Source organism: Chrysemys picta, chromosome 2, assembly GCF_011386835.1.
Source record: "Chrysemys picta bellii isolate R12L10 chromosome 2, ASM1138683v2, whole genome shotgun sequence".
In the NCBI taxonomy this organism is placed as follows: domain Eukaryota; kingdom Metazoa; phylum Chordata; order Testudines; family Emydidae; genus Chrysemys; species Chrysemys picta.
The window spans coordinates 145,071,610-145,084,237 of record NC_088792.1 but is presented as its reverse complement, the minus strand read 5'-3'; the positions used below and the strand labels follow the sequence as shown (position 1 = coordinate 145,084,237).

The window sequence follows — 12,628 nt, the reverse complement described above, 5'->3', positions numbered from 1 at the left end:
CTCTCTTGTTCTAATGTAAGGCTTAAATAATGTGAAATGATTATTATAATCAAAGAATATGTGGAATATGAAAATTTAGAAGAGTATAAGGGATTTTGTTAATTTGCATTGTACATAACTGTTGCACTCTAGAAGCAATAGGAATTGTCTGGAACAAGGAAGGAGGAATGTAAAAAGATATAAACCAGTGCATAATTTTGAAATAGTAAGAGAAATTGTTTTAAAGTGGAATCTCAATTGATAGTAGAGGCTAGTAATGAAATACAAACCTTGAAATGAATTAAAATTAAAAAGCCTCCGATAAGAAGAGGATTAAAGAAAATTATACACTACTGCCATCTATTGGATACCAATGGAAGCAGCAGAGAAACTAAGCTGAAACCTGAACACGCACTCGGCATGTGTCCAATAGGAATCAGAGGGTGGCTCCCTCCAACGAGCCCTGAACCTAAGGTATATAAAACTGAGGTCACCATATGCTCAAGAGAATTGACTAAATCCAACACAAGAAGCTGAAGAATCCTAAGTGTGACCAATGCCTGGACCAGCACTCTGCAAAGGACTCTCCCTCATCCCAACGCTGCAAGGATAAGAAAAAGTGGTGGGATTTAATCTCGGAGACTGCATTTCCCCTTCTATTCATTAATATAGTATATAACGGTAGGTTATTTTAATATAAATAACTGTCGGTTATCTTGCTGGTAACTTGAGGTCTCTCTTGTAACCATTTTTTTAGATTTTAATTCCTTTTTTTGTGAGTCAAAGCAAATTGTCCCATGAGAGATTGAATTGAATTGTTTTAAGCAATTGCTTATAATATTCTAATCTTGTCCCTTTTGGACCAATCCATTCAAACTGTACTAACCACATTCTTCAAAGTGCCTTAAAGACAAGTGCATCCTTGGAAGTGTGATAAATGTGTTAGGAAGTGAGAATTTATTATCATAAATACATGTAATGCGAAATCTTGGTAATTTGCCTTGTTCCTTGCTTGCTTTGGCAGGACATATATACTAAAATTGGAATGATACAGAGAAGATTAGCATGGCCCCTGTGCAATGATGACATGCAAATTCATGAAGTGTTTCCATATTTTTTATATAACTGCTGCGACTCTAGTCCGTGATAATTGCTTGCAAGGCTGTATTGTGTATGTAGTTCACACCTAGGACATTGGTTGTATCTACATTTGAGTGGTGAATGGTTGATTGTATACTAATGTGTTTCTGGTGAATTAATAATATGTTGCTCGGTTAAGAACAGGTAAGTGTCCTGATTTGAAAATATTGTTCAAGTTATAAATTGACCTGAAAAGAACCCAGAACCAAACTGAGCTTTTAAAAAGTCATTTTTAATTAATCTAGATATGCAAGCTAGGTGAGATTAACTGAAGTCACAAACAGGAATGATTACACATAACAAAAATCCCATCAAAACCAGAAGTGAAAGAGAACACTTAGACAAAACAAATCTCAATATTTGTGGAAAATCTCATCATACTAGATAGCATTATGTCAAAATTGTCATCACCTCAATTTCGAAGAAGCACTGAAAGTTATTAAAACATCTCCAAAAGGAGATAGATACTGAATGGAACAAGGATATGAATGCATTACATTTTTATGTATGTGTTATGAATTCCACATTTGGTAGAAGGAAAATCTATGGACCAGGTTCTGCCTAATTTCCCACAGGAGAGCAAGGGAAAGAGGAGAGCATACAAGGGTACTACAGCTAAGGGTACATCTACACTACAAAATTAGGTCGAATTTATAGAAGCCGGTTTTATAGATATCGGTTTTATACAGTCAATTGTGTGTGTCCCCACATAAAATGCTCTAAGTGCATGAAGCCGGCGGACCGCGTCCACAGTACCAAGGCTAGCATCGACTTCCGGAGCATTGCACTGTGGGTAACTATCCCACAGTTCCCACAGTCTCCGCCGCCCATTGGAATTCTGGGTTGAGATCCCAATGCCTGATGATGCAAAACAGTGTCGCGGGAGGTTCTGGGTACATGTCGTCAGGCCCCTCCCCCTCCATCAGAGCAATGGCAGACAATCGATTTGCGCCTTTTTACCTGGGTTACCTGTGCAGACAACATACCACGGCAAGCATGGAGCCCGCTCAGCTCAGCTCAGCTCACCGTCACCATATGTCATCTGGTGCCGGCAGACATGGTACTGCATTGCTACACAGCAGCAGCTAATTGCCTTTTGGCAGTAGACGGTGCAGTATGACTGGTAGCCTTCATCGGCTATCTGGGTGCTGGCAGACGTGGGGCTGCATTGCTACACAGCAACAGACCCTTGCCTTTTGGCAGTAGATGGTGTATTACAACTCGTATCCATCATCGTTGCATTCCAGTTCAATCAGAGGCACCTGGGCAGACATTCTTTGTCTCCTGGAGACTCAGTCCTATTGAACCATCTTGACGATGATGGCTAGCAGTTGTAGTACAGTGTCTTCTGCCAAGCACCCAGAAGTTGCCGAGGGCTATCAGTCATGCTGCACCTCCTGCTGCCAGCTTAAGATGTAAAAAATAGATGTATTCATTTGCTTCCCCCGTCCTCCGTGAAATCAATGGCCTGCTAAACCAAGGGTTTTGAGTTCAATCTTTGGGGGGGGGCATTCTATGTGAGAGTTGTTTGTGTTTCTCCCTGATGCACAGCCACCTTTCTTGATTTTAATTCCCTGTACGTGTACGTCATATCATCAGTCGCCCCTCCCTTCTTCCCTCCGTCAGTTTCACAGCTTTTTTCAGACCAGACGCCATAGCACAGGGATCATGGAGCCCGCTCAGATCACCGCGGCAATTATGAGCACTATGAACACCACGCGCATTGTCCTGGAGTATATGCAGAGCCAGGACATGCCAAAGCAAAACCAGGACCAGCCAAGGAGGCGATTGCAGCGTGGCGACGAGAGGGATGAGGAAATTGACATGGACATAGACCTCTCCCAAAGTACGGGCCCCAGCAATGTGCAAATCATGGTGTTACTGTGGCAGGTTCATGGCGTGGAATGCCAATTTCTGAGCCCGGGAAACAAGCATAGACTGATGGGACCGCATCGTGTTGCAGGTGTGGGATGATTCCCAGTGGCTGCGAAACTTTCACATGCGTAAGGGCACTTTCATGGAACTTTGTGACTTGCTTTCCCCTGCCCTGAAGCGCCAGAATACCAGGATGAGAGCAGCCCTCACAGTTGAGAAGCGAGTGGCAATAGCCCTGTGGAAGCTTGCAACGCCAGACAGCTACCAGTCAGTCGGGAATCAATTTGGAGTGGGCAAATCTACTGTGGGGGCTGCTGTGATCCAAGTAGCCAACGCAATCAAAGACCTGCTGATATCAAGGGTAGTGACTCTGGGAAATGTGCAGGTCATAGTGGATGGCTTTTCTGCAATGGGATTCCCAAACTATGGTGGGGCGATAGACGGAACCCATATCCCTATCTTGGCACCGGAGCACCAAGCCACCGAGTACATAAACCACAAAGGGTACTTTTCAATGCTGCTGCAAGCCCTGGTGGATCACAAGGGACGTTTCACCAACATCAATGTGGGATGGCCGGGAAAGGTACATGATGCTCGCATCTTCAGGCACTCTGGTCTGTTTCGATAGCTGGAGGAAGGGACTTTCTTCCCGGACCAGAAAATAACCATTGGGGATGTTGAAATGCCTATCATTATCCTTGGGGACCCAGCCTACCCCTTAATGCCATGGCTTATGAAGCCGTACACAGGCAGCCTGGACAGTAGTCAGGACCTGTTCAACTATAGGCTGAGCAAGTGCTGAATGGTGGTGGAATGTGCATTTGGACATTTAAAAGCGCGCTGGCGCAGCTTACTGACTCAGATAGACTTCAGCGAAACCAATATCCCCATTGTTATTGCTGCTTGCTGTGCACTCCACAATATCTGTGAGAGTAAGGGGGAGACATTTATGGCAGGGTGGGAGGTTGAGGCAAATTGCCTGGCCGCTGATTACGCGCAGCCAGACACCAGGGCAGTTAGAAGAGTACGTCAGGGCATAGTGCGCATCAGAGAAGCTTCGAAAACCAGTTTTGTGACTGGCCAGGCTACGGTGTGAAACTTCTGTTTGTTTTTCCTTGATGAACCGTCCCCCTCCCCCGCGGTTCACTCTACTTCCCTGTAAACCAACCACCCCACCCTCCCCTCCCCCCTTCGAGCACCGCTTGCAGAGGCAATAAAGTCATTGTTACTTCTCATTCATACATTCTTTGTTAATTCATCACACAACTAGGGGGATAATTGCCAAGGTAGCCCGGGATGGGTTGGGGAGGAGGGAAGGAAAAGGACACACTGCAGTTTAAAACTTTAAAACTTTAACGCTTATTGAAGGCCAGCCTTCCGATGCTCGGACAATCATCTGGGGTGGAGTGACTGGGTGTCCGGAGGCCCCCCCACCGTTTTCTTGGGCATATGGGTGAGGAGGCAATGGGACTTGGGGAGGAGGGCTGTTGGTTACACAGGGGCTGTAGCAGCGGTCTCTGCTCCTGCTGCCTTTCCTGCAGCTCAACCATATGCTGGAGCATATCAGTTTGATGCTCCAGCAGCCGAAGCATCGACTCTTGCCTTCTGTCTGCAAGCTGACACCACCTATCATCTTCAGCCCGCCACTTGCTCTGTTCAGCCCACGATTCATCCCGCCACCTCTCCTCTCGTTCATATTATGCTTTTTTGCACTCTGACATTGACTGCCTCCACGCATTCTGCTGTGCTCTTTCAGCATGGGAGGACATCTGGAGCTCCGTGAACATATCATCCTGAGTCTGACCTTTTCTCCTTCTAATCTTCGCTAGCCTCTGCGAAGGAGAAACATTTGCAGCTGGCGGAGGAGAAGGGAGAGGTGGTTAAAAAAGACACATTTTAGAGAACAATGGGTACACTCTCTCACGTTAAATTTTGCTGTTCACATTACACAGCACATGTGCTTTCTTTACAAGGTTGCATTTTTCCTCTTATATTGAGGGCCTGCCGGTTTGGTGTGAGAGATCACTCACGCAGTGTCAGGCAACAGAATTCGGCTTGTAGGCAGCCATGGTAAGCCACAGTCTTTTGGCTTTTTTAATCTTCATAACATGTGGGAATGGTTTCAACCAGCAGCACCCTCATTCCCATACCAAGGACCCATTGGGTTGGCCATTTAAAATGGGTTTGCAATGTAAAAGGAGGGGCTGGGATTTCCGGGTTAACATGCAGCACAAACCCAACTATCCCCCCCACACACACACACACACAATTCTCTGGGATGATCACTTCACCCCCCCCACCACCACCACCATGTGGCTAACAGCCGGGAACATTTCTGTTCAGCCGAGCAGGAACGGGCACCTCTGAATGTCCCCTTAATAAAATCACCCCATTTCAACCAGGTGACCGTGAATGATATCACTCTCCTGAGGATAACAAAGAGAGATAAGGAATGGATGTTGTCTGCATGCCAGCAAATACCGGGACCATACGCTGCCATGCTTTGTTATGCAATGATTCCAGACTATGTGCTACTGGCCTGGCGTGGTAAAGTGTCCTACCATGGCGGACGGGATAAGGCAACCCTCCCCAGAAACCTTTGGCAAAGGCTTTGGGAGTACATGAAGGAGAGCTTTCTGGAGATGTCCCTGGAGGATTTCCGCTCCATCCCCATACTCGTTAACAGACTTTTCCAGTAGCTGTACTGGCCGCAATTGCCAGGGCAAATTAATCATTAATCATTAAACACGCTTGCTTTTAAACCATGTGTAATATTTACAAAGGTACACTCACCAGAAGTCCCTTGTGTGCCCTCAGGGTCTGGGAGCACGCCTTGGGTGAGTTCGGGGGTTATGGTTCCAGGCCCAGGGTGATAAACATATCCTGGCTGTTGGGGAAACCAGTTTCTCCGCTTCCTTGCTGTGAGCTATCTTCATTGTCTTCATCATCATCACCATCTTCTGCGTACCCCAAACCCGCTTTCCTGTTGCGTGTTTCTCCATTGACGGAGTCAAAGCACATGGTTGGGGTAGTGGTGGCTGCACCCCCTAGCATCGCATGCAGCTCTGCATAGAAGCGGCATGTTTGCGGCTCTGCCCCGGAGCTTCCGTTTGCCTCTCTGGCTTTGTGGTAGGCTTGCCTTAGCTCCTTAATTTTCACGCAGCACTGCTCTGCGTCCCTGTTAAGGCCTCTGTCCTTCATGGCCTTTGAGACCTTTTCTAATATTTTGCCTTTTCGTTTACTGCTACGGAGTTCAGCTAGCACTGATTCGTCTCCCCATATGGCAAGCAGATCCTGTACCTCCCGTTCTGTCCATGCTGGAGCTCTTTTGTGATCCTGGGACTCCATCATGGTTACCTGTGCTGATGAGCTCTCTGTGGTCACCTGTGCTCTCCACACTGGGCAAACGGGAAATGAAATTCAAAAGTTTGCGGGGCTTTTCCTGTTTACCTGGTCAGTGCATCTGAGTTGAGAGTGCTGTCCAGAGCGGTCACAATGAAGCACTGTGGGATAGCTCCCGGAGGCCAATAACGTCGAATTCCATCCACACTACCCCAAATCCAACCTGCAAAGGCTGATTTTAGCGCTAATCCCCTCATTGGAGGTGGAGTAAAGAAACCGGTTTAAAGGGCCCTTTATGTCGAAAGAAAGGGTTTCGTCGTGTGGACGTGTCCAGGTTTAATTCAATTTAACGCTGATAAAGTCGACCTAAACTCGTAGTGTAGACCAGGCCTAAGGCAGAACATTGGTTCCTAGGCTTCCCAAGCACATGGAAGGAAGTTATAGCACCATTGGTGTTCCTAAGCACAATAGAGGAGGTTGGGTCTGATACAAGTGGAGCCTATTTGCATGGCTGGCCATCTAGAGCCAACAACGGGAAGCAGTACATGCTACAACTACTGCTTCTGTGTGTGTTTCCACAGCATATGCCTGAAGGGATTCTATTTCTCTCCTTTCTCCTGGGCAAAATGCCTCCATGGTACACTGTCTGCCTCATCTGTCAACACACAACCACCAGAGTGGCTAACTAGTGCCATAGTTGGGCCCTATATTATAGATTCTCAAAAGTAACTGAGTATTAATAATATATTAACATATAGATTACTGCACATTTTTGTCTGTTGCTACCCAAAGAGCTAGACTTGCGATCTCAGTTACACCAAAGTAAGTCTGGAGTACCTCATATAAGGTCAATAGTTACTGCAGATTTACAGTGCTAAAGCAGAAAGTAGAATCTGTCATCTTTTGTAGGGCCGTATGTTATTTTATGCCTTCAAAAGAAGAAAAGTTTTTTTCCAAGCTATCTTTAATCTTATTTCTTATTTCTAGTTGTAAAATAAATGAATAATAATGCCTAGCAATTAGGTAGTACTCTATATCAGAACATCTCAAAGTGCTTTACAAAGGAGTTCTCATAATCCCCATTCTGCATATGGGGAAACTGAGGCACATAGCAATTATGTGATTTGCCAAAGGTCATACAGCGGAGTCAGGAACAGAAGAACTCAGGTCCGAGTCCCAGTCCAGTGCTCCAGCCACTAAGCAACACTGCTTCCAGAGTACAATAAATGATTCCACCTAGAAATTCTTACAAATCATACAACAAACTAGTCATGTGATTAAACAAAAAATTCCAATCAGTATTTCGATTTTAAATACACCAAAGAATGGGTTTCTTCACATCTGTGGTTCTGGTACAGGTTCATCTATATTTTCTCTAGTCTGGGCAAAGCTGACATGTTGAGATTAGTAATGTACAAATTATGACAGTCCTTACACTGAAGCATAACAAGCCCAAATTCAAGTCTACCAAAGATCTGACAGCCACCCCATTTTACACAAGCAAATGATTAAACACAAACAGCTTCTGAAGAGATTGGAAATGAAAAACAATAGTTGTTCTGACAGCATGGAACAAAGGCTCCACTGTAAAACTCTTTAGTTCCTTATTAAAGAGGCAGTGATTTAAATGCATTCATTGTAGCTTGCAGCTTGTTAATAATGCATTTAGTACAGTTTTGTGTTGAATAATTTTGTTTTTATGCAGGAAGAATAAACCTGTTTTATGTTAACTGATATTTAATGAGCAGGGTAGAACCTATCAAAGCCTGAAATTGATGGATCACACGTCCAGAAAATGCGTAATGTGATAAGGAAGAAAATTCCAGTGCAAGCTCTCCAATAATTAAGAGTGCTTCTCTTAGAAAATAAGAAAGATTTGCATAGTATTTGTCATGTCTGCTTAACTTGGAATTAATCAAATAAGGAGCGCAAAGCTGGTGACTTTTTCTTGTGTTTTGATCAAGAGATGAGAAATTTGTGATGAACCTAGACTTCTGGGTTTTTAACATCTGAGCATTTTCTCTCATCAGAAATCACTTTGCATGAAAATGTTTAATATTAATCTAACTTGTTGCAGTAAAAATAAAAAAGAGTTAAAACACTAGTCACATTCAAGCCTGGAGTGATGAAAGGAGAATGATCTCTTGCAATAGAACCAAACATTTATAGCCCAATCCCAACTAAACCCTTCAATCTCCCCCTCCCCACACTCCCATGAATTCTGAATAATGAATAATTTGAATAATCCATTTCTGTGTAAAAGTAGTCAGCCACAAAAGGATGGTGTTTGAAGGCATATGCAATTGCAAAAATGCCTTTCCAGTAAAGAAAGCTACTACAAAATAATATACATTTCTTAGAGGTCATGTTTTAGATATCTTATAATAGTACACTGAGGGTGATTATTACCCTGCAATTCCCATACTTTTTTTGTGTGTGTGTATGTGCTTCTGTCTGCATCAAACATTTCATAATCCTTTCCCTGCTGTCACTCTTTTAGCAAGTTCTAGCCTGTTAACATCACGGATTCTCAGATGAACACTGCAAGTTTACATAAAAAGGAAATACTGTGTCTTATTTATAACTTTCAACAAAATGCCAAAGCTGTAATTCAAATTCCTGATTCTTCTGCAGAATATATAAAACCCTTAATCTGCCTCTAAGCAGGTTTATGGCGTCACCATCATAATCAGAACCACCAGATTGAGTATTATACTCAAATAAAAATCATATTTTATTCCCTATCTTAAAGTCTAATCCCTCCCAACAGAATGTGTGGAATTTCTAAAATGATATCAAATTCAACTCCATTTCCACCACTGACAAAATATATTTCCTAATCTCTAATGTTTTATTGTGCCACACATTCCCTCCCATTGCAGAAAGAAGGCATGTTCTAGTATGGGATTTCAGTATATGATGGCAATTCACTCTTCAGAAGGCACATTACAATGATATCCTATTCCCTGTTTCTTTGGTACTTAAAGCAAAGGTTGAACATGTCTGCCCTGACAATGTTCAAAAGCAGTATAAATTGTCACAGATGACCATACCGCACAACCAACATTCCCTTTCACTGTTAATATATTCACTTCTTAATTAGTCCATAATGTAAATATTTATGGCTGTGTGTGAGAGGCAGTGATGAGTGTGGAATAACTAGTATATATATCTGGATTTCTTCTTATGTGATTCATTCCACAAATTGAGCAATTAAAAATATCAATTTATAATGTAAAAACATCAACAGAATTCTGCTTCACAAATAGATAGAGGCTACTATAAATACTACACATCAATTTTATTCCGTCATATTGTTTGTGTGTTATTCAAATGCTCTCTGTGCTTCCCCATCCCAGCCATATACCTTAAAAAAGTACCATAAGGGGGAAAACTCTAAAGCAGACAGTTTGCTCTCCTGGTATACTGACAAAGTCAGATATAAGATTTTTCTTATGTTATAAACTTTAAGGGTAATGTGAAGAAATACCTTGGGTTTGCATTGAGGACACAGTTGGCCAATTTAATGTTTGTTCACTATTTCTACTAAGAGTTGTGTATACTAAGAGCACAGTTATTCAGAGAACAAAAATGAAGATGTGTGTTTAAAGGAGTTCCTTTCTTATGCATCAGAACTCAAATTCTGATTCAAAATGTATATGTTAATTGTCATCTTATTTATGTTAACACAGGGATTGGAGAGCGGCGTTTCCTGTTATGTAATAAGTGTCATGAAGGCAAGGTCTATGCTAAAAAGTTAGGTCAACCCAGCTACGTCACTCAGAGGCATGAAAAATCCACACCCCTGAGCACCATAGTTGAGTTAACCCCCAGTATAGACTGCTGACCGCCTCTTGGGGATTAACTACAGAGATGGTGGAACCCCTCCCAAAGCAGTAGCGAGTGTCTTTACTGAAGGTTCTAGTGAAGACATACCCTTAGGCTAAATCTACACTATAGCTAGAAGGTATAAATACCAGTTCAAGTAGACATATCCACTCTAGCTCACTCAGAGCTAGAGTACTAAAACCAGAGCATAGCCATAGCAGCATAAAGAGCTAGACCCTTGAATATATGCTTACCATATCAGATGGATATGTACTTGGGGTGGCTAGCCCCTTCCACTACTCATGCCACATCAACTATGCTCTATTTTAGCATGAGAGCTTGATCTGAGCTAGTCTACTAGAACTGGAATTTACTCCTCCAGCTCAAAGTGTAGACATAGACCCTTAGATGTTTGGAGCAATGACTGTCTTTTAGTTCTGTGTTTTTACAGTACCTAGCACAAAGGGGTCCTGCTCCATGACTGGGGCTCTAAGGCACTATATATACTATCTATCTATATATACCATCATTTAATTTAACAAGGATATTTGTTTATGGATCTACTTGTGTTTTAGAGAATGTGTGTTGATTTAATAACCATTATACTACCTGTTGGCTACTACTTCTCATGTGCTTCCACCACAATCATACATTTTTTTCCAGTTTTGGGCACATGATATAGCCTGGTCTGTAGCTCTGCTGAGATCTTTCGTGGTATATGGTTCCTCCAGGAACCAGCACACCAACAGATGTGCCATGATTTGTGTTTCACCACAATAACATGTCTCTGGGACACTCCATTTCCACATATTGACTTTTGACCTACCAATTCTTGTTCGGAGGTGATTTGAACATCTCCAAGATGACCAATCTTTCCACCACACCTGCAGGAATGTCTTCAGCAATGCTTGTGTGCATTTTTATGTCCTTATTGAGTATTTTGAGCCATGTGTGCGACAATTCCAGTCATGTAGCCATCAGTGATTTTTTTAAACAGTTCCACTGCAGCTAGGAAGTGTTTCTGCGATTTCAGGTGGCTAACTGCTGCAGTGTGGCAATGTAGAGGATATCTGACCTGTTGTAATCATCCCATTCTGCTTGTGACTGCTCTCCTAATATCCATTGGAGCAATTCTGGCTGTTCACGTTTGTTGGTTTTAGAAATCCTGTGATGTAGCGGCATCTGTCATTCAGCACAGGGTCCAGCTTCTTTGTGTGAGCTGATCTTTCCCACACCGGAAATACACATTTGGCCATCAAACAGCAAAGCACAAGTGTGCTGGCTCTTATTGTTGCTGGACAGGTTCCACATTTTGAATTGTCAGTCTTCTTGAATATGTTGTTCCAGTTGCTACCTTGGGTCATAGCAGGAGCGTTCATGTTGTGGCCCCTGTCAGATTCTCAGAATCTGCTCATGCTGTTGAATACCTACCACTAGAACATAACCTGCTGACTATAATGTGGAATTCTGTGTCTATGCTAATGTTCCCATTAACCAAATTATGACAAAAATGCAACATAAACACAAATGTTATGGTCCAAATAAAGCATTCTGCAATATAAAACAATTTAAACAATTATCCATAAGCTTGTACATGTATATGTGTATGTTTATATTCATACCACCACACAGATCATCAGGATTTGAACTCACAACCTCCTATTTGGACCAGTACATATGGGGAGATGCAGCACACATATTTTACCTCGCTGTTACATAAGGGTGTGTGGGACAGTGGAGGAACTCTGAGCATGATGTCTTGTCTCATACTGAAGGTTGCAAAGTGTACAGAAATAGAAACAGAAGTCAGTAGAATAGCTAGCACTAGAACTCAGTCTCTGGACTTGCAGTTTAGAGCAAATTCCCTTAGACTACAGGGCACCTTGGGGGAGAAAGTCTCTTGCCTCTCTCTCACTTTGCTTTCAGAAATAATCTGATTTCCAGAACTTTTTGCTCTATCACAAAATGCCTGCAGAGGGACCAAACATCATAACAAATAACACAAGTATGTATGGACAAAATTAGAAAGGCGAAGGCACAAAACAATATTAAACTAGCTAGAGACATAAAAGGTAACAACAAAACAACATTAAGAGGAAGACCAAAGACAGGGTAGGCCCGTTACTCAATAAGCGGGGCAAAACAATACCAGAAAATGTGGAAATGGCAGAAGTGATAAATGATTTTGTTTTCATCAAAAAGGTTGGTAGTAGGACATCTAACATAGTGAATGTCATTGAAAATGAGTCAGGATCTGAGGCTAAAACAGGGAAAGAACTAGTAAAAATAATTAGATGTCTTCAAGTCATCAGGGCCTGATAAATACATCTTAGAATACTCAAGGAGGTGACTGAGGAGATATCTGAGTCATTAGTGATTATCTTCAAAAAGTCATGGGAGATGGGTGAGATTTCAGAGGACTCAAAAAAGGCAAATATAGTGCCCATCTATAAAAAGGGGAATT

The 12,628-nt window shown here is 42.6% G+C and overlaps 1 non-coding gene across 1 annotated transcript; it reads left to right on the top strand.

Moving 5' to 3' along the window:
- The first annotated feature begins 991 nt into the window (after positions 1-991).
- LOC112059545 (U6 spliceosomal RNA) lies at positions 992-1,096 on the top strand. Its single transcript, XR_002888855.1, has one exon. It is a non-coding gene; the product is annotated as a U6 spliceosomal RNA (small nuclear RNA).
- The last annotated feature ends 11,532 nt before the right edge of the window (positions 1,097-12,628 follow it).